We start from the raw sequence: 19,587 nt of genomic DNA on the forward strand, positions 1-19,587 counted from the left end.
TATGTGGGATCTTCAGGATACTTTTTAGTTTCGGCATGCAAAATTTTTAATTAACGCACATGAACTCTTAGTTGCAGCATGTGAATTCTAGTTCCCTGACCAGGGGATCAAACCTGGGCCTTCCTCATTGAGAATGCAGAGTCTTAGCCACTGGAGCACCAGGGAAGTTCCTGTGTATTCCTATATGATAGAAATCATGTTACTCCTGAGCCTCTCATAGGAGACACTAGTAAATATCTCTGTTGGGCAATGCTTCTCCCCTATCATGTAGAGTTTCATTTTCCTCTTAGTGTGAGCATTTATTTTGATGTGTTCACAATAAAAGCTCATGAATTTGGATTCTATCCATTCAAGAATTTGTGACACTAAAAAGAGAAATTTAGTTGACATTTGGAAGCACGTAAGAAAGTTCTCAAGCCACTTTAGAAGCATTCAATTAGATGCAAACAATTACTAGGCTAATTATAAATCATTCCTACCTACTCATTAAAGCAGGTCCAAGACGCTAGTTAAAAGTAATAAAGCTGTATCTCTTTGCAAACAGTCTATAACTCAGGATGTTGCTAATTCAAATTAGCCTCCCCCTCAATCAAGGAAATTACTGAAGTGTGTTGGCTTGCTCTTTTTAAAATTAAATGGAACATCTTTTCTTCTGATTATATAAGTGCCCCTACAACGTAATAAACTTAGAAAAATTTAGAACAAGGTAAGGGGAAAAAATTCACCCAGTGTGTCTGTATATAATCATTCTAAGCACATCCATGTATCCCTTCCAATCTCTTTCTAAATATAATTTGACAAATCAATGGGCAAATGGAGGCATGGATGGGTGAATAGGTGGATAGTCAAACTGATGATCAATAGATACATAAATAGATATGCAGACTGATTTTTTAAAAACAAAGGTCATAATGTATCAGAGATTATTCATTCTCACCAATTATCCATATATTCTTCCATATGTACATCTCTCCACTTTATTTGTTTATTTTGGCTGCGCCACAAGGCATGTGAGATCTAGTTCCCTGACCAGGGATTGCCCCTTGCTTTGGAAGTGTGGAGTCTTAACCACTGAACCACCAGGGAAGTCTCTGTCTACTTTCTTTAAAGTTGGCTGGGACATGAGACAACCTGGGAGAAAGAATGGGAGGGTAATGATGCACACCTTTCCCAGTCTGACATCAAAACTCCCTTTACTATCAGCTCCATGCTATCTCTGCCTCATCTATCTTATGGTAAAAGTATCCTTGAGTCCCTGGTTTTCTCATCAAAGGAGAGCTGTGTCATTCCGCACCTGACTGGGACAAGAGCAAGAAGCAAACATTTGCAGGATTAGGCCATTGAGATTCAAGAGTTGTTATCAGTACAGCATGCCCCAGCCTATCCTGACTACAGACTCTGCATACACTGATGCATATTCTATTATTAGTCATTTTACATTATATGATAAGCAATCTCCTATGTCAATACATGTTTCCTAAAATGTAATTTTAATGGCTGTGCAATATTCATTCATTCATTCATCATGTGGTTATACCAGATTTTTTTTTTTACTGTTTTAGTCTCTGTGGTTTTTTATTTGAACATGAGGAGACATTCCTAGAAAATAATTTTTAAAATTGTAACTTTTTTTAAAGTTTTTGATCTGTTCGACAGTGCCTTCCAGATATCTGTGCGAGTTTCTCATGTAGTCTAAGGGAATGCTACTCTGATGGTATTCTTAACAAAACTGGGCATTAATATTTAAATACTCTTTGCCAACTTGATAGGTGACCATGACACTTCTTTTTAATTAAATATTTATTACTAATGAGGCTAGAGCATCATATATCTGCCATAAGCTTTTGGTTTCCTTTGTGAATTACAATTTCTTCAGCCTGAGATTTCCTATTTCCATACCATCTTTATCTGGATAACTCCCACATATTTTTTTTAAGGCTCAACTTAAAATCATTTCTTCCCAGAGACCATCACAGACTCATCCAAACTAAATTGTTCCCTATGCCTTATCACAGTACCATACCCCATGAATATCAATATAATAACACTTTCTGTAAATATTTGTTTCAACATCTGTCTTCATTGGCAGACAAGAGTCATTTCTGACTTATTTGTTCACTACTGTCATGGTGCTTGGCCACATTAGATGAGCAATACATGTTTGTTTGATAAATAGATTGACTGATAAAGATAACAGCTATACTTATGATATTAATAACAATTCCTTATAGAAAAGGATGCAAAACTGATGATTGATTATAAAGGTGAAAATTGCAAAGATGATGGCACAATGGTGGAAATTACTACAGAAGTGATCTTTATATGGATGAAGGTGTTTACATAAGTGGTAAGGATGTGGTGAAAGAAAGTGTTAGTGGCTCAATTGTGTCCCACTCTTTTGCAACCCCATGGACTGTAGTCCGCCGGGCTCCTCTGTCCATGGAATTCTCCAAGCAAGAATACTGGAGTGAGTTGCCATTGCCTTCTCCAGGGGATCTTTCCAACCCAGGGATCAAATCCAGGTCTCCTGCATTGCACATAGATTTTTTAAGGTCTAAGCCATCAGGGAAGGATGTGGTACTGATTTTAATTATCATAGAGGCCACTGTCATGGTGATGATAATGATGCTCCCCTGATGGTAGTGATAGTGTTGAAGCTGATAAGAGTGATGGATGTGTTGATGGTGATTATATCAATATTTGCCAAAGCTTGTTTTTTGTTTTTGTTTTTTTTTTTAAACCAATATAAAGATCCCTTTGGTCTGCTATTATTTTGGGGTTTCCAGGTGGCACATAGTAAAGAATTCACCTGTCAGTGCAGGAGTCACAAGAGACATTGGTTTGATCATTGCATTAGGAAGATCCCCTGGAGTAGGAAATGGCAACCCACTTCAGTATTCTTGCCTGGAAAATTCCATGAACAGAGGAGCCTGGTAGACTACAGTCCATGGGATCGCAAAGAGTCAGACATGACTGAGCAGCAGGCATAGCCTGGCTGCTATTATTTACTAGCTGAATGGCCTTGGGAAAGTATCACCTTATATAGACCTCATGTCCTCATCTGTTAAATGATGGTGTTTTGCAGAAAGTTTTCACTTTCATCTCAGGTTCAAAGGATTTGTTAATAAAATAAGCCACTGGTTTTATATAAATAAATAATACAGATGTTTATTAGAGAATTATATAGGTTACTTTCAACATACTAACATTAAAAGAAAAGAGAAAAAGAAAGAGCAGAGACTACATTACCAAATTGGGTTTTGACCAACATCCAGACTCAAACAGCACTGGGAAGTCCCTGGAGCTCCAGCTAGGAAATGGTCCCAGGCAGTGTCTGGGCTCCGTGGGTGAGACTTCAAAAATTGCAGTTCAGTTCAGTTCAGTTCAGTTCAGTCACTCAGTCATGTCTGACTCTTTGCAACCCCATGGACTGCAGCATGCCAGGCCTGCCTGTCCATTGCCAATTCCTGGAGTTTGCTCAAACTCATGTCCATTGAGTCAGTGATGGATGCAAACTAATATCACCATCAATCTGTGACCAAATTGCAAGCCTGGTTTTATGTTAATGCTGTTTGTTTTGTCTTGTAAAACTTCAGGTCAGTTCAGTTCAGTTCAGTCACTCAGTCGTGTCCGACTCTCTGCGACCCCATGGGTTACAGGATGCCAGGTCTCCTTGTCCATCAGCAATTCTTGGAGCTTACTCAAACTCATGTCCATTGAGTCGATGATGCCATCCAACCATCTCATCCTCTGTCATCCCCTTCTCCTCCTACTTTCAATCTTTCCCAGCATCAGGGTATTTTCCAATGAGTCAGTTCTTCGCATCAGGTGGCCAAAGTATTGGAATTTCAGCTTCAGCATCAGTCCTTCCAATGAATATTCAGGACTGATTTCCTTTAGGATGGACTGGTTGGATCTCCTTGCAGTCCAAGGGACTCTCAAGAGTCTTCTTCAACATCACAGTTCAAAAATTCTTTAGCACTCAGCTTTCTTTATAGTCCAACTCTCACATCCACACATGGCTACTGGAAAAACCACAGCTTTGACTAGATGGACCTTTGTCAGCAAAGAAATGTCTCTGATTTTTAATGTGCTGTCTCATTTGGTTATAGCTTTTCTTCCAAGGAGTCAAGTGTCTTTTAATTTCATGGCTGCAGTCACCATCAGCAGTGATTTTGGATCCCCCAAAAATAAAACCTGTCACTATTTCCACAGTTTCCCCGTCTATTTGCCATGAAGTGATGTGACCAGATGCCATGATCTTAGTTTTCTGAATGTTGAGTTTTAAGCCAACTTTTCACTCTCCTCTTTCACTTCCATCGAGAGGTTCTTTAGTTCTTCTTCACTTTCTGCCATAAGGGTTGTGTCATCTGCATATCTGAGGTTATTGATATTTCTCCCGGCAATCTTGATTCCAGCTTGTGCTTCATCCAGCCCAACATTTCTCATGATGTACTCTGCATATAAGTTAAATAAACAGGGTGACAATATACAGCCTTGACATATTCCTTTCCCTATTTGGAAAAAGTCTGTTGTTCCATGTCCAATTCTAACTGTTGCTGCCTGACCTGCATACAGATTTCTCAAGAGGCAGGTCAGATGGTCCGGTATTCCCATCTATTTCAGAATTTTCCACAGTTTATTGTGATCCACAGAGTCAAAGGCTTTGGCATAGTCAATAAAGCAGAAATAGATGTTTTTCTGGAACTCTCTTGCTTTTTTGATGATCCAGCGGATGTTGGCAATTTGATCTCTGGCTCCTCTGCCTTTTCTAAAACCAGCTTGAACATCTGCAAGTTCACGGTTCATGTACTGTTGAAGCCTAGCTTGGAGAATTTTGAGCATTACTTTACTAGCATGTGAGATGAGTGCAATGGTGTGGTAGTTTGAGCATTCTTTGGCATTGCCTTAAAACTTGGAATGTTGTTAACCTGGGGCTTGGTTGGCCAGGCCCCCTCCAGGGACTCAACAATCTCAAGATTCCTCCCCCTTCTTATCTAAGGCGCTGCAAGTCTTGCACTCCCAGCAGTCAGGGCAATGTCCAGGCATGTTAGAAGCAAGGTCAGAGGCCTGTTCTGCTCTGTCTCTAAAGCCTAAACAATACTATTTATTTAATTTCCCTAACAGGTGGTAATATTCTTTTCTTTTGTTTTGTTTTTTTTAATTTTTTATTTTGTATAGGGGTATAGCCAATTAACAATGCTGTGATAGTTTCAGGTGAACAGCCATATATATACATTTAGCCATTCTCCCCCAGACTCCCCTCACACCCAGACTGTCACATAACACTGAGCAGAGCTCCATGTGCTATACAGTTAAGTCATCATTTATCCATTTTAAATACAGCAGTAGGTACATGTCCATCCCAAACTCCCTATCCCTTCCCCCATCCTTCCTCCTGGCAACAATAAGATCATTCTCTAAGTCTATGAAGTCTTTCTGCTTTATAAGTGCATTTGTATCATTTCTTTTTAGATTCCACATATAAGGAATCTCATGATACTTCTTCTTTGTATGGCTTACTTCTTTCAGTATGACCAACTCCAGCTCCATCCATATTGCTGCAAATGACATTATTTCATTCTTTTTAATGTCTGAGTAATACTCCATTGTACATATGTACAATGTCTTTATCCTCTGTCAATGGACATTTAGGTTGCTTCCCTGTCTTAGCTGTTGTAAAGAATGCTTCCATGAACACTGGGCTGCCAAAGCTTGTTGGTTCATTTTCTTGGGATAATCTAAATTAAAAAGAGACAATTGGCCCTACAAAGATTTTTGGCAAACATGTCATATCCCTGGCCGAGGGAACATGATCATGTCTCAGCCTGGACTTTATTCAGATAGAGAGATTTTATAAGATCCAAACTTAAGAAAGTTCCATCAAAACACTTAAGGGACTTGCCTCAGGAGATTTGCCTCTGCCATGCAAGGTGAATACCCTCACCACCACCAAATCCCTTGTCTCTCCATTTGGATGTAAGGCCTGGGTAAGACTTCAGCTTAGGAATAAGGTCCTTGAAGAACAGAAACCTGCTACTTGACCATTGAAGGCAAGACCAGAAGTGGTAGATAGATGCCGTTGCATAGGACAGCAGACCTTAGAGTCTCTTGGGTTAAAATTGGCAAAGTTTGATAATGTCAGAAGTTGAGTCATTTCTAAAAGCCACATTAAGGGCTTAGAACTTTAATCCAAGGATGATGAGAAAGGATAGATGCTGATATTTTAGTGGAATAGAAGACATTTGTGAAGAAATAGGGTGTATTAAGCTAGATAACTACAAAATAGCTACTGTGACAGATAATCCCTCAGTAGTTCAGCACAATACATGTTTGTTTAGCACTTTTAAAAGGGTCAGTTTGCAATGGTGGGAGCTCTACTCTATCCAGTGACTCAGGGACCCAGTCTTCTTCCTTTGATTCTGGCTACCAAGTGGCTTCCAAGATCACCATGGCATGAGAAGTATGTGTGTGGGTAGCACATTGGTCCATTAATGTGTCAACTCTTCGGCTTACATTTTCTTACCTTGATCTAGTCATGTGGTCCTGCCTGACTGGCATGAGCTAGGAATCATAATCTTTCTGTGTTTCCAAGAAGGATGACAAAACCAGACATAGGTGAGTACTGGTAGTACTTTATGCCATCGGGAATTGTCTACAAGAAGTCTGCAACCAAGGAAACCCGGAATTACATTCTCAATATGACGTTTTGTCCAGGGGAGTGCTTGGACCAAAATAAAATGCAAACTTACTTATCCATCAAAGATTGACTGTCTTGTGTATATTAAAACAAGATGACCTTTCTTCCTTTAAAGAGCTAGGATTCAAGAAAAAGGCCATACACTGGTAAGTAATATGAGTCTGCACTTTAACCACCATTAACTATGGAAGAACTTACTAGTCAATTTCACGGCTTGGGACCCAGACCCCAAATCCTTCTCAGGACGTGATCAGTCAATTAGAACATGCAGGTGAGGTTAGCCCATTGGTCTTCTCTATTCTTTTTTGTCAAAAGAAGTTGGAGGGAGTTTCTGCTTCCAGCTGTGATAGTAGCCACCTATGAAACTAAACAAAATAAATGAGGTAATGGTTTTCAGAGACTGGACATCAAGATGCAGATGCTCAAGTCTACAGTATCTGAAAGGAGGAAAATTAACCAGGCGACTCCTACAATTGCCTTAGCTCTCCATCAAGGGATAAATTCCCATATGAAGAAGCAACTGTGGTCCAAGCAGAGAACATCAGTTGCACTGCATCAAGGAAGCAGACAATAGCCTCTGGGGTAGCTGAAGGAGCTGGAATCTGTGACACACCCAAACAAAAGGGAGATATGAACAGGAGAGCATCCCAGAAGGCTGTGTGAGGGGTCCTCATGAGCTCTTAGCTAAGACCAGACTGTCCACATGCGGGGCGAGGCAATGTGGGGCTTACAGAGTAGTGGCTATTCCTGGGATGAGAGAAACTAGAGGTCAAAATGTGACAAGATGTTAGCATTCCAGGTTGGTCAGAAGAGAGGCTTCATTCCTTAACAACTTGTTACTCACTTTGCTCCAGCCTTTTAGTAAGAAACACCAGAAAGTTCACAGCTTAAGAGCTATACCTAGAAAGGAAGACCTTTCTAGATCAGCCCTAACATTCCCTACACTGATACACTAACAAAGCTGCAGGGGAGAGAGATTGCTCCGCAGTGACCTGGCCCCTGCATTGGGACTCTGAGGGCCCCACAATCAGCTGCCCTAGGACCTGACTCCACCCACCAGTGGGCTCAGAGACATGGCCCTTACTCAACAGCAGGCTAGCACCAACTCTGGGACCCAGCGGACCTTGCTTCCACTCATGCCAGGACACAGCCCTGTCCAACAGCAGACAGTATTCCTTAAATGAGGAAGAGCCTGGCAGTCAACTGGTACAGGGGGTAGGTCAGCCTACTAGCATACTGACAGTAATTGGCCCCACTGAAAAAGAAGGGTCTAGACCACCCACAGACGGGGCATCATCAGAGCATATGGTTCTGGTGACCAGACGGGAGTGTCCTGCTGAGCCCCATAAGCTTAAGCTTGTACACGTCCAACTCGGTAACCCCATGGACTGTAGCCCACCAGGCTCCTCTGTCCATGGACTTTCCCGGGCAAGAATACTGGAGTGGGTTGCCATTTCCTTCTCCAGGGGATCTTCCCAACCCAGGCATTGAACCCATGTCTCCCGCATCTCCTTCATTAGCAGGCAGTTTCTTTACCACTAGCACCACCTGAGAAGCCCCAGGTTCCATAGGGTGTCTCCTGTATAAGACCGTTTCCCCAAGATTAAGAAATGAAACTCACCTACTTAGTACATAGAAATAAAAGGAAAGAATTAGGTAAAATGAACTGACAGATGGGTATATTCAAAATGAAAGAATGAGATAAACCCCCAGATGAAGAACTAAGTGAAGAGGACATAAAAGATCTGTCTGACAAAGAGTTCAAGGTAATGATCACTCAGGAAAAGGATAGATGATCACAGTGAGAAATTTAACAAATATTTAGACAATAAAGAGACGACCCAATCAGAGATAAAGACTACAATAACAGAAATAAAAAATATATTAGACAGAATTAACAGAAAATTAGATGATACAGAAGAACAGATTGGCATGCTGCAAAACACAGTAGTGAAAATTACTGCAGCAGCAGCAGCAGAGAGTAACTAGATTTATTTCAGTGATCATTTTTTATGTATAGAGTATTAAATTACTATGCTGTGCACCTGGAACTAACTATAACTATAACTGTAGGTCAATTATATGTCTGTGCACTCAGTCATGCCAGACTCTTTGTAACCACATGGACTGTAGCCCACCAGGCTCCTCTGACCATGGAATTTTCCAGACAAGAATACTGGAGTGTATTGCCAGCTCCTTCTCTACGGGATCTTCCCAACCCAGGGATCGAACCCACGTCTCCTGCACTGGCAGGAGAATTCTTTACCACCGCCCCACCTGGGAAGCCTGGGTCTATTACAACTTGATAATAAAAACAATAATAAAATGATTTGTGTCTAAAAAATATGAAGAATTCTTACAACTCAATAATAAGAAGAGCTAAATTTCAAAAAAGAAGGGGACAACAGATTTGAGCAGACATTTCACCAAAACAAAAAGCATATACAGATGGAAAATAAGCACAAGAAAAGATCATTTGCCATTGAGGAAGTTCAAATTAAAACCATAATAAGACAATATCATGTCCCTACTAGAATAGCTAAAATTAAAAAGAATACTCATGCCTACTACTAGTAAAGAGAGGAAGCAACTAGTAAAATTATATAACCCCTTTGAAAAACAATATGGCACTTTCTTTAAAAGTTACATTTACGTGTAATATATGGCTCAACTATTTCACTCTTGAGTATTTATTCAAGAAAAACAAAAGCAAATGTCCACACAACGTTGTAAATGAAAGTTTATAGGAACATTATTATAATAGTCAAGGACTAGAAATAACCCAAATGTCTATCAACAAGTTAATGAAAAACCAAATTGTGATATATCAACACAATGGTATACTATTCAGCAATAAGAAGTAACACATGAAAATAGATGAATCTGAAATCATTATGCTGAGTGAAAAAAAACCAGGTGCATATTATTTGACTACATTTATTATTTATTTATTAAATGTTCTATTTTATATTAAAGTATAGTTAACAGTGTTGTTTCAGGTGTATAGCAAAGTGATTCAGCTATACCTAAACATGTATCTATTCTTTTTCAAATTCTTTTCCCATTTAGAGAATTGTTGTTGGAGAATAGTGAGTAGAGTTCCCTGTGCTATAAGGTAGGTCTTTGTTGATTATACATTTTAAATACAGCAGCGTGCACACATCAAGCCCAAACTCCCTAACTATCCTTCCTTGCACTTTTCCCCTTGGAGTAAGCATAAGTTCATTCTTTAAGTCTGTGAGTCTATTTTGTAAATAAGTTCAGTTGTATCATTTTTTAAAGTTTCCCCATAGAAGCAATATCATGCAGTATTTATCTCTCTCTGTCTGATTTATTTAGATGCTACAGAAAAAGCCAGACAAAAAAATACATGCTGTATGATTCCACTTATTTATAGCTGTGTATTGTGTGTGTTTAGTCACTAAGTTGTGTCTGACTTTTTGGGAGTCCATAGGTTGCAGCACACCAGGCTTCCCTGTCCTTCACTATCTCCCAGAGTTTGCTCAGATTCGTGTCCACTGAGTGGGTGATGCTTTCTAACCATCTCATCCTCTGCCATCCTCTTCTCCTTTTGCCTTTATTTATAGCTACGGAATGTTATGGCCAGCTAAGCTCTAGGGACAGAAAGCAGACCAGTGGTTGCCTGAGGATGTATTGGGAGAAGACAGTGATAAAAGATGTGGTGAAATTACAACACTCACCCTTTGCAACCACTTTGGAAAAAGATTTGGAGATTTCTTATAAAGTTAAACATGCATTTCTCATCTGACCTAGCAATTCACAAGAGAAATCAAATTCTATGCTCCCCAAAAACCTTCTACATCAATATTTCATAGCAACATTTCTCATAATAACCAAGGACTAGAAACAACTAAGTGTCTAGGTGAATGCATTAAAATATGTGATGTGTTTGTACATGGAGTACTTTTAACCAATGTAAAAGAACAAATTACTGATACACAGACTAACATGAATGAAACTCCAAAACATTATGCTGAGTACATGATGTCAGATTAAAAAAAAAAAAAAAGCATGGTTCCATTAATTCGAAGTCTTGGCAAAACTATAGTGAAAAAAATCAAACTAGTGACTGCCTGGAATGTGAAGTTAGAGGAGATTTACTGCAAAGGCTCATAAGCAAGCTATCAGAAGTGAAAGAAGAACTCTGTATCTCTATTGGGATGACGGTGACGTGGGTCTACATATTTGCCAAGTTCATAGAACTGTATACTTAAAATATATGCATTTTGTTGTATGTTAATTGTATCTCAGTGACGTGACGCTGATTTTAAAATGAAGAGAATATAGGGAATTTGGAAAGAAACGTGAAAGAGGACAAATCCCTGAGGCTTTCAAATATGTATCCCCAGCTACTTTACAAGAAACAGCAGGTGGCTCTTGCCAAATTGAGTTTATTTTTAGGCAAAGAGTCCATTGGTATACCCTTGGGGGTTATTTTCTAGCAGTAAGTATTTCCTTTTGCATTTTCTTCACAGCATAGAAAACAAAGGACTTGGAAAAGAGTTTGGCTGCATAAAACTGTAAAGCGCTTTGCTTTTCCTGGGATGCATTCAGAACCAAATTTTAATATTATTTTCTCTTATTATGATGATTTAGCACACAATCACAGATGGCCTCTGTGATGATGGATAGAAGAGGAGGAGTCATATGCTGGGAATCTGAGGACTTGAGTTGAGTTCTCTGCACTGCCTCTTTGAGTATCTTTGGGACCCCAGGCAGACCACCTGCTTGCTTTGGGCCTTAATCCCCCACTCAGTCGGGAAAAAGAGGGTCACTGAACCTCTACTGGACTAGAAAGTTATTGCCAGACTCAAATGAGAACAAGCCTCTAAATACACTTAATAAAAAACAAACAAACTATTTATTTGGCTACATCAGGTCTCAGCTGCCACATGCAAGGTCTTCACTGCATCATGCAGGATCTTTTGTTGCTGCGCACAGATTCTTTAGTCGTGGCACAGGGGCTCCAGAACGTGCTGGCTCCATAGCTGTCACTTGTGGGTTTAGTTGTTCCGTGGTATGTGGGATCTTAGTTCCCTGATCAAGGATGGAACCTGTGTCCCCTGCATTGCAAGGCGAATTGTTAACCACTGGACCACCAGGGAAGTCCCTGTAAATACAGTTTTGAATTAAAGGACAGGGTAGTGCTTAGCCCTTCAGTTGTGTCCAACTCTTTGCGACCCCATGAACTGTAGCTCACCAGGCTCTTCTGTCCATGGGGATCGTCCAGGCAAGAATGCGGGAGTGGGTTGCAGTGACCTCCTCCAGGGGATCTTCCCAACCCAGCGATCAAACCCAGGTCTCCCGCCTTGCAGGTGGATTCTTTAATAGGAATTCTACTAAATGATTAATTTTAGAGAAACAAGGGATATATTTTGGTCAAACTTACACAGGCCAGGGGAAGAAGAGCACCCATATCTTGAGGTGGCTGGCTGTCTTAAGTCCCTAGAAACTAGCGAAGAATGGGCAATGCAACATCTGTAGAACCAGAAGATCTTAGTTTGTGCTCTCCAAAATTTAAAATTCAAAAAAACATGAACTGTGAAATTTGGGCCAAACAACTGAATCCTTCTTAGCCCAGAAGTCTCCATCTGTAGCGTTTTAATGATTATATAGGTTTTATAAAAATAAGTTGAAAAAACTTTTGTGGAAACATAATATAGTGACTGAGAAACGTTTAATTTGTTAAATTTAGACAGAACTTGAAATTTTCCCTCTTAAGTATAATTATTAGCACTTCCATATTAGTGCATATAATCCTGGAAGACAGAGCAAAACAACAGATGAGGTTCTGAAAATAATAATGGTGATGATGACAGTAATCACAATTATGACTATAAACATGTATTGAGAAAGTATTATTTATTGAGAAAGTATTACTATAAACATTTATTGAGAAACTATTATTGCTTTATCTGTGTATCTCAGTCTTCTCAGTAACCCATGAGGTAGACATGATGCATGATAATTTATCCTTATCTTAGAGATGAAAGCCAGGCTGATTCACCCAGGTAGCTAGTGCTGAGCTGGGCTTGAGGCTTTATTTTGTGCTAGTCACCAGTGTAAATGTGCTTTTCAACTGCACCATTGAAAAGATTCCTCCATAACTCCAATTTTCACTATATACAGCTCAGCAGCAATAAAATCATGCTGTTAAGAGATCCCAGAATGGGAGGCCTTGTTCGCTCTCTCCCAGGGAGCGGTTGTTCTTCAGGTCTTGGGGCTTTTGTTATAATAAAATGCTTGTGCATCTCCAATAGCACCTGCAGCCAGCTGCTCATTTGGTGAAACACAGTTTGTAGGTTCCAGAGCAGGTGGTTTTCCACCACCATTTACCAGCAAACATATCCATTGTACAGATGCACCTGCTGTTTCTCAGGACTCCTACGTGGAATCCTTTTTAAAAAAATGAAAGAACACTTTGCCAAGCAGAAAATTCTCCTGCCCTCATTTAGAGGTGTTAACAGATTCACATTTTCCTAAGTGGGCTTTCACATGCAGGGAAGAAAGGAGAGCTTGACGTTGGCAGACCCACCCAATAGGAAACTGGATATCAAGAAATGAGGGTAGGTGATTACTGAACACTTATTCTATGTCTAGCATCCTGTTAGATGTTTTCACTTGAGGACTTTCAGATAGTCCTCTAATCAATCAGTTTAGTTTGTATTGGTCATGATTTTCAGTTATGGTATAATTTGCCAATTAACCCTGAAATTTCAGTGGCTTCCCTCAACAACAGCTTATGTCTCACTCAGGCTAAGAGTCCAGCTGACTTCAGTGGGAAGTCCTACTTCACGTAGTCACTCAGGGACCCAGGTTTCTGGAAACGCATCATGTAGCCACTACAATTGTTGTGTCAGGGGAAGCAAGAACTGAAGAGATGCACATTGGGTCTTAAATGTCTCAGCAGCAAGGGTACCTCATATCCATGTGCAGTTTATTGGCCAGAATTAGTTAATTGTCCTGCCTAACCACAAGAAGCCTGGGAAATGGGTGGTGGGTATGACAACATTGATGCTCGGCAGTATATGTTTGCAACACCTGTCCCTTCCCACAATTTACAGGGGAATAAACTATGAGCCAAAGAAATTATTTGACTTATTCAACATCCCACAGTTCTTCAACAGCAAGACGAGGTGTCAAAAATATGTCTTTTGAGCTCCAATCAGTAATCATACAACTTCCTTATAAAGCTTCCTTGGAGTGCCATATCGAGAATCCTAATATTTCTAAGGGCAGATCTTTGGATGCTATTCAGGCGTTGATCAGTGTGGGGATGGCTGTGTAGCAGTCAATGTTCAGCCAGAGAAGTAGAGGAAGATTGTGTGTGTGTGTATGTGTGTGTGTGTGTGTGTGCATGTATACATATGTGCCCATGTGGGTATTTGTATGTTGGTGTGTTAGTCATACAGTCATGTTTGACTCTTTGCGACCCCATGAACTGTAGCCCACCAGGCTCCTGTGTCCATGAAATTCTCCAGGCAAGAATACTAGAGTGGGTAGCCATTCCCTTCTCCAGGGGATTTTCTTGACCCAGGGGTTGAACCTGTGTGTCCTGCATTTTAGGCAGATTCTTTACTGCCTGGACCACTAGTGGGTATGTACATGTGCAGCATTCTAAAGTGTAGCTATGAAATATTTATCAGTGTATTTATCTATTTCCCATACTACAATGCTCAGAGAAGGCAATGGCACCCCACTCCAGTACTCTTGCCTGGAAAATCCCATGGACAGGGGAGCCTGGTGGGCTGCCGTCTATGGGGTCGCACAGAGTCGGACACGACTGAAGTGACTTAGCAGCAGCAGCAGCAGCAGACTACAATGCTACAGTGCAAATTCCTAAAGGAAGAAGTTGTGTCTGATATATATGTAAGGAATTTGTTAGAAAACTGGCTCATGCAATTGTAGGGGCCAGTTAAACATTCTCTTAAGCTGCTGGTTTGTGTAAAATGCTGGGGCCTGGGGCCCACAAAACAGGAGGTCGGGAATGAAAGGTCATGAGTGGGCTAGAACCCATAAGCCTGAGCGGGACCTCCATGAGGATGGATTGAAACCCACGTCCAGTCTTGTTGCCTCTGTCCTTGGTCATAAGGGTGTCCTGCAGAGCTGAGGCCCTTCCTCGTGAGGCTAGATACACACTTCTAGCCTTGGGTTAGAGGTAAAGGAGAATCTAGGGGAAGGTAAAGCAAGCAAGGCCAGGCTTCATGACAAGGAGGTGAGTCAGTAGATCAGCAACATCATGTTTGAGTTGCAAAATGGCTACTGTTCCCTTCACCATTCACATCTCCCAAGAAATCTTCCTTACGGCCATTCTAATCAGAAATACATAAGAAGGTAAATTCAGGAATGTGAATCTCACTCTAGCCAAGCTGACACGTAACGAGACCATACAAACCCCTAGTGTGGCTGATCAGTTCTAGTATTGTTCAAGGGGGGGCATCTTCAAGTACATGGGCTGTTGGAGCACTTCTTATCATGTGTGACACTGAGCATGTTTAATATTTTTCAGTTTATATGAGCTCTTAATTTCAGTTTTTGATTCCCTCAGTGTATTAACATCCAGCTGAATAGACGGTACAGATTGAAGAGCTCTAAACAACCTTTTTACCAAAAATGACTGAAATTATTCTTACAAGTATATTGTGGAGTCAGTGTATATTCAGTTTGTGTGAATGAATCAGAAATGTGTTCTTATCTTCAATCAAATACCTTCTGCTACAGTAGTGCTAAAGTTGAGAAACCCTAGGCTAGGGAATATTTGTGTGATCTCTTACAGACCAGGAGTCCAGGAGACTACCATGTATATGAATACCCAAAGTTCTACATAAAACTGAGAAGGTTTATATGCAGGCTGTCACTACATCATGAAACTGAATCTATAGAAGGCATTGGCTTATTCTTCAGCAGATTGAGACAGAGTTGTTACCTAAGAATCACGATCAGGGCTCAGAAGCTGAGTGAACTATACAGAGAGGGAGTTGCTATAACTTGGTGAGAAGCCATTGTTGCTTTTTGAGGATGAGGCATTGCAAAGTCCAGAATGAAATATGGGCCTGAGTCTTCAGAATCTTAACAGTGCATTCAACCAATATTATTTGATCTTCTTTCTTTTCTGGATTCAGAAAGCTTAGAAGGTTGGGAGGATTGAGGTGGATGGTAGGAGGTGGTGGAAGAGAAGGAACAAACTTATTTCGTGTTTTATTGTTTACTCTGATCCTGAATGGGAAGAAGGGTAAGGAAAGTCGGGGGCTGCACAGTTGTGGGAAGTATCATGGCCTGTAGCACTTTCTCTTCCTCCAAACCTTCCTCTGCATGTGGACACTGGATTTGCCTGGGGAGATTCACACCAAAAAAGAATATTAAAGAAAAAGGAATTTAGAGATCATTTCCCCTTCTGCTTCCCAAAATATAAGACAAACTACTGATGGCCCTTAGATGATTTCCTGATATTGCACAAAATGCAATTTTGAGAAAGCTGTTTGATGACAGTTGTACCGAATTTTGACCCTCTTTTCTCTTCTGCCTTGAATGTTCTTCCCCAGATCTTTATGTGTTCATGAGTGCTAAGTCGCTTCAGTCGTGTCCAAACTCTGAGATCCTATGGACTGTAGTCCACCAGGCTCCTCTGTCCATGGGATTCTCCAGGCAAAAATACTGGAGTGGGTTGGCATGCCCTCCTCCAGGGGATCTTCTCAACCCAGGGATCGGACCCACATCTCTTCTGTCTCCTGTGTTGGCAGGCAGGAGCCTGCCCCCTGGGACAGGTGGGACCTTTGTTCCCTTTGGGGACACTCGCACCACCTGGGACCTTCATAAGTTCTTCCTTCTCTCATCTTTTAGGTTTTAGCTCAAAAACCTTCCCTGACCATCCATGCTAAAATGGTATATCAGGCACATACCTGTACACATCCTTCTGGATTTCATCACCCTGGTTCATTTTCTTTGTAGCACTTCTCACCACCTGAAATCTTATGACTTAATTAGTTATTTTATTGTCATCATCTCTTCCCCAGCTTGGTGAGACTCAAGCACCATGGAGGTAGGTATCATCTTTGTTTTTCATAAAGTGGATCTCCTGGACCCATAATCATGCCTGGATCATAGTAGGGACTCATTTATAAATCTGTTGAAATCAATCACCTTTCAATCTTCCACTTATGTCAGAGGGCATCTCAGTTTGGTGCATTCCTTGCAGATAAATAAAAAGTTGTTTCTCAAAGGGAAAGGGAGCTTACTTCTCCAAGGCCACCGCATTTAGTTTCCCCATTCACAGGGCGGGGGTGATTTGGCAGAGAGAGTGAAAGGGAGGAATAAGGAAAGGGGAGTGTAGGAGGCAAGGAGGCAGAGCAGAAGTCAGGGCAGAGGGGCTCTTCCAACGTTGAGGAACCACCCACAGGCTGCCCCAGGTGAGAGAGGTTTCCAGCTGCAGCCAGAGACCTTGAGTCAGTGAGGGTCCTGGCAAGTCTAGGCTTGCCTGCTGTCTTGCAAATCTGCCTGATCTTGGGGGCATGGGTGGGCGGCAATGTTTGCTAACTGACTCTCAGTGTCTAATTGCCTCCCGTCTGGATTCAGAGACCTGCAATTTCCACCGACTGTGAAGAAGGCTTCCAGAGTAGAGAGGGAATTTTCCAGCAGCGATGGCAGGCAGATGAAAAATAAAATCCTTCCCCTTTGCAAAATGGCTTTTACCAGTATTCAGGGCTATTCATTAATTCAGAAGACAGGACTGCTGGCTTAAGTAGCCTGGAGCCTACTACACCGATTCCTATCAGGTGCAGTGAAAGCTAGCAAGTGCCCTCACGCAGTGAAGTAAGGGGTGAAGCACAGTCATCATCATGAAGACCTACTGGGTGCCATGCTGTCCACGTATTCACACATACATGTGAATGCTAATATGTACATGCATGCTAATATGTACACATTAACACATGTGTAAAATATATATATTTTCAACTTTTAAACATATATGTTATTTATTTCTGGATGCGTTCAGTCTTCGCTGCAGCATGTTGGAACTTTATATTACCATGCAGGCTTCTCTCTAGCTGTGGTGCATGTACTCCGCAGTGTATAAGCTCTGTAGTCTTGGCGGACAGGCTTAGTTGCCCTGGGACGTGTGGGATCTTAGTTCCCCAACCAGGGCTGGAACCTGTCTCCCCTGCATTGGAAGGCTGATTCTTAACCACTGGACCACCAGGGAAATCCCTATCTCTTTTAAAACTGAGAGTATTCCAAGAAGGATTTGAAGTGTCTTGTGTAAAAAATAAATATAACATGATGAATAAAATGGGAATAAAATGAGGAAATTAGTTCTGAGCATCAAAGAAGTCTATGCCAGTCCTGTGTCTATTTTCCTGGACTTAATGATAGCAAGCATTGTTCAAAGGGAGCAGTAGGGAGATAATGTCAACTTAAGTATTGGACAGGGCTTCCCTGATAGCTCAGTTGGTAAAGAATCTGCCTGCAATGCAGGAGACCCTGGTTCGATTCCTGGGTTGGGAAGATCCCCTGGAGAAAGGATAGGCTACCCACTCCAGTATTCTTGGGCTTCCCTTGTGGCTCGGCTGGTAAAGAATCTGCCTGCAATGTGGGAGACCTGGGTTTGATCCCTGGGTTGGGAAGATCCCCTGGAGAAGGGAAAGGCTACCCGCTCCAGTATTCTGGCCTAGACAATTCTATGGACTGTACAGTCCATGGGGTCGCAAAGAATCAGACATGACTGAGTGACTTTCACTTTTACTTTCAGGTATCTGACAAACCTGGTTCACTCCAAGTTCTCCAGCTCTTCCTTATGTAAATGACTCCATGTCTTTTAGCCTCCTTATCTTTAAATGGGGAATAATTTTACTTATCTCGTGGTTCAGAGAATTAAAGAAGTTAATGTAATGGACCGAATAGACATTCAATAGTTGTAAATTTTCTTTATCTGGTTTTCCTTCTATTTAAAACTTTTTTTTTTTACTATGTTAAAGCATAATAAAACATCTATAGGTACTATACATAGGTTTCTTGACAAAGTTCCTGCTTATAAGGAGGTTGATAGATCTCCATTAGACTGCAGTTGTATGTCATTTGGCGTATCCTCTTAGAAGGACTAGTGGTAAATGATCACTTCCTGTGGACCAGGAACTTGGCATTTCACCATACATCCTCCCAACAGTGCTGAGAGACAAACACTATAGTGCTATTGCCCAGGAAAAAGAGAAAAATCCAGACTCAGACTGGGAGAAAAGGCTTGCTTGGGATCCCGCAGCTGGTATGTTGTAGGAGAGGGAATTTAACTTACTGATTCCAAGTCTCATGCTTCTATTTCCCCTCTGTCTCTCCTCCTTGCAAGTCTGTCTTAGCCAAATTATCTGCAAATAAGGACTGCTGTGGTGTTTGCTAAATTTGCATTCTCTAGGTTAAGCCCAGCCTGTGGAGTGACTGAGTCCTCAGTAGCTAGTTTTGGAAGATAAAACAGCCTCACTTTTCACACCAGACTTGTCCAGGGAAAATCTATAGCTTTTTCAACAGCTGTAAAATACTCACTGGGTGGTCCATCTCCCCTGGTTCTTCTCTTTTATACCACGCAGGGAGCCTGCTCCTGTGGCATTGATGTTTATTTCATAATAGAATCCAGCTTTCCCAGAGAGATAAAGCCTCAAGTAAATATATCATAAGCCACCCCATATTCCTCCATCTCTTAGCTCAACTATAAGGCAGAATAAATCTAGTGGTTTTGTTTATTAATAGCTGTCAATCAGAGTAGCAAGATGTCTATACTGCGTGTAGCTTCTAAGATCAGTTGACTTGTATGTTCTGTTTCATAGTCATTCTAAACACCTACTTTCACCCTGAGAAAAATCACAGGCAAATTCATGGCT

The sequence above is a fragment of the Cervus canadensis genome, chromosome 32 (assembly GCF_019320065.1).
Source record: "Cervus canadensis isolate Bull #8, Minnesota chromosome 32, ASM1932006v1, whole genome shotgun sequence".
NCBI classification, from domain to species: Eukaryota; Metazoa; Chordata; class Mammalia; order Artiodactyla; family Cervidae; genus Cervus; species Cervus canadensis.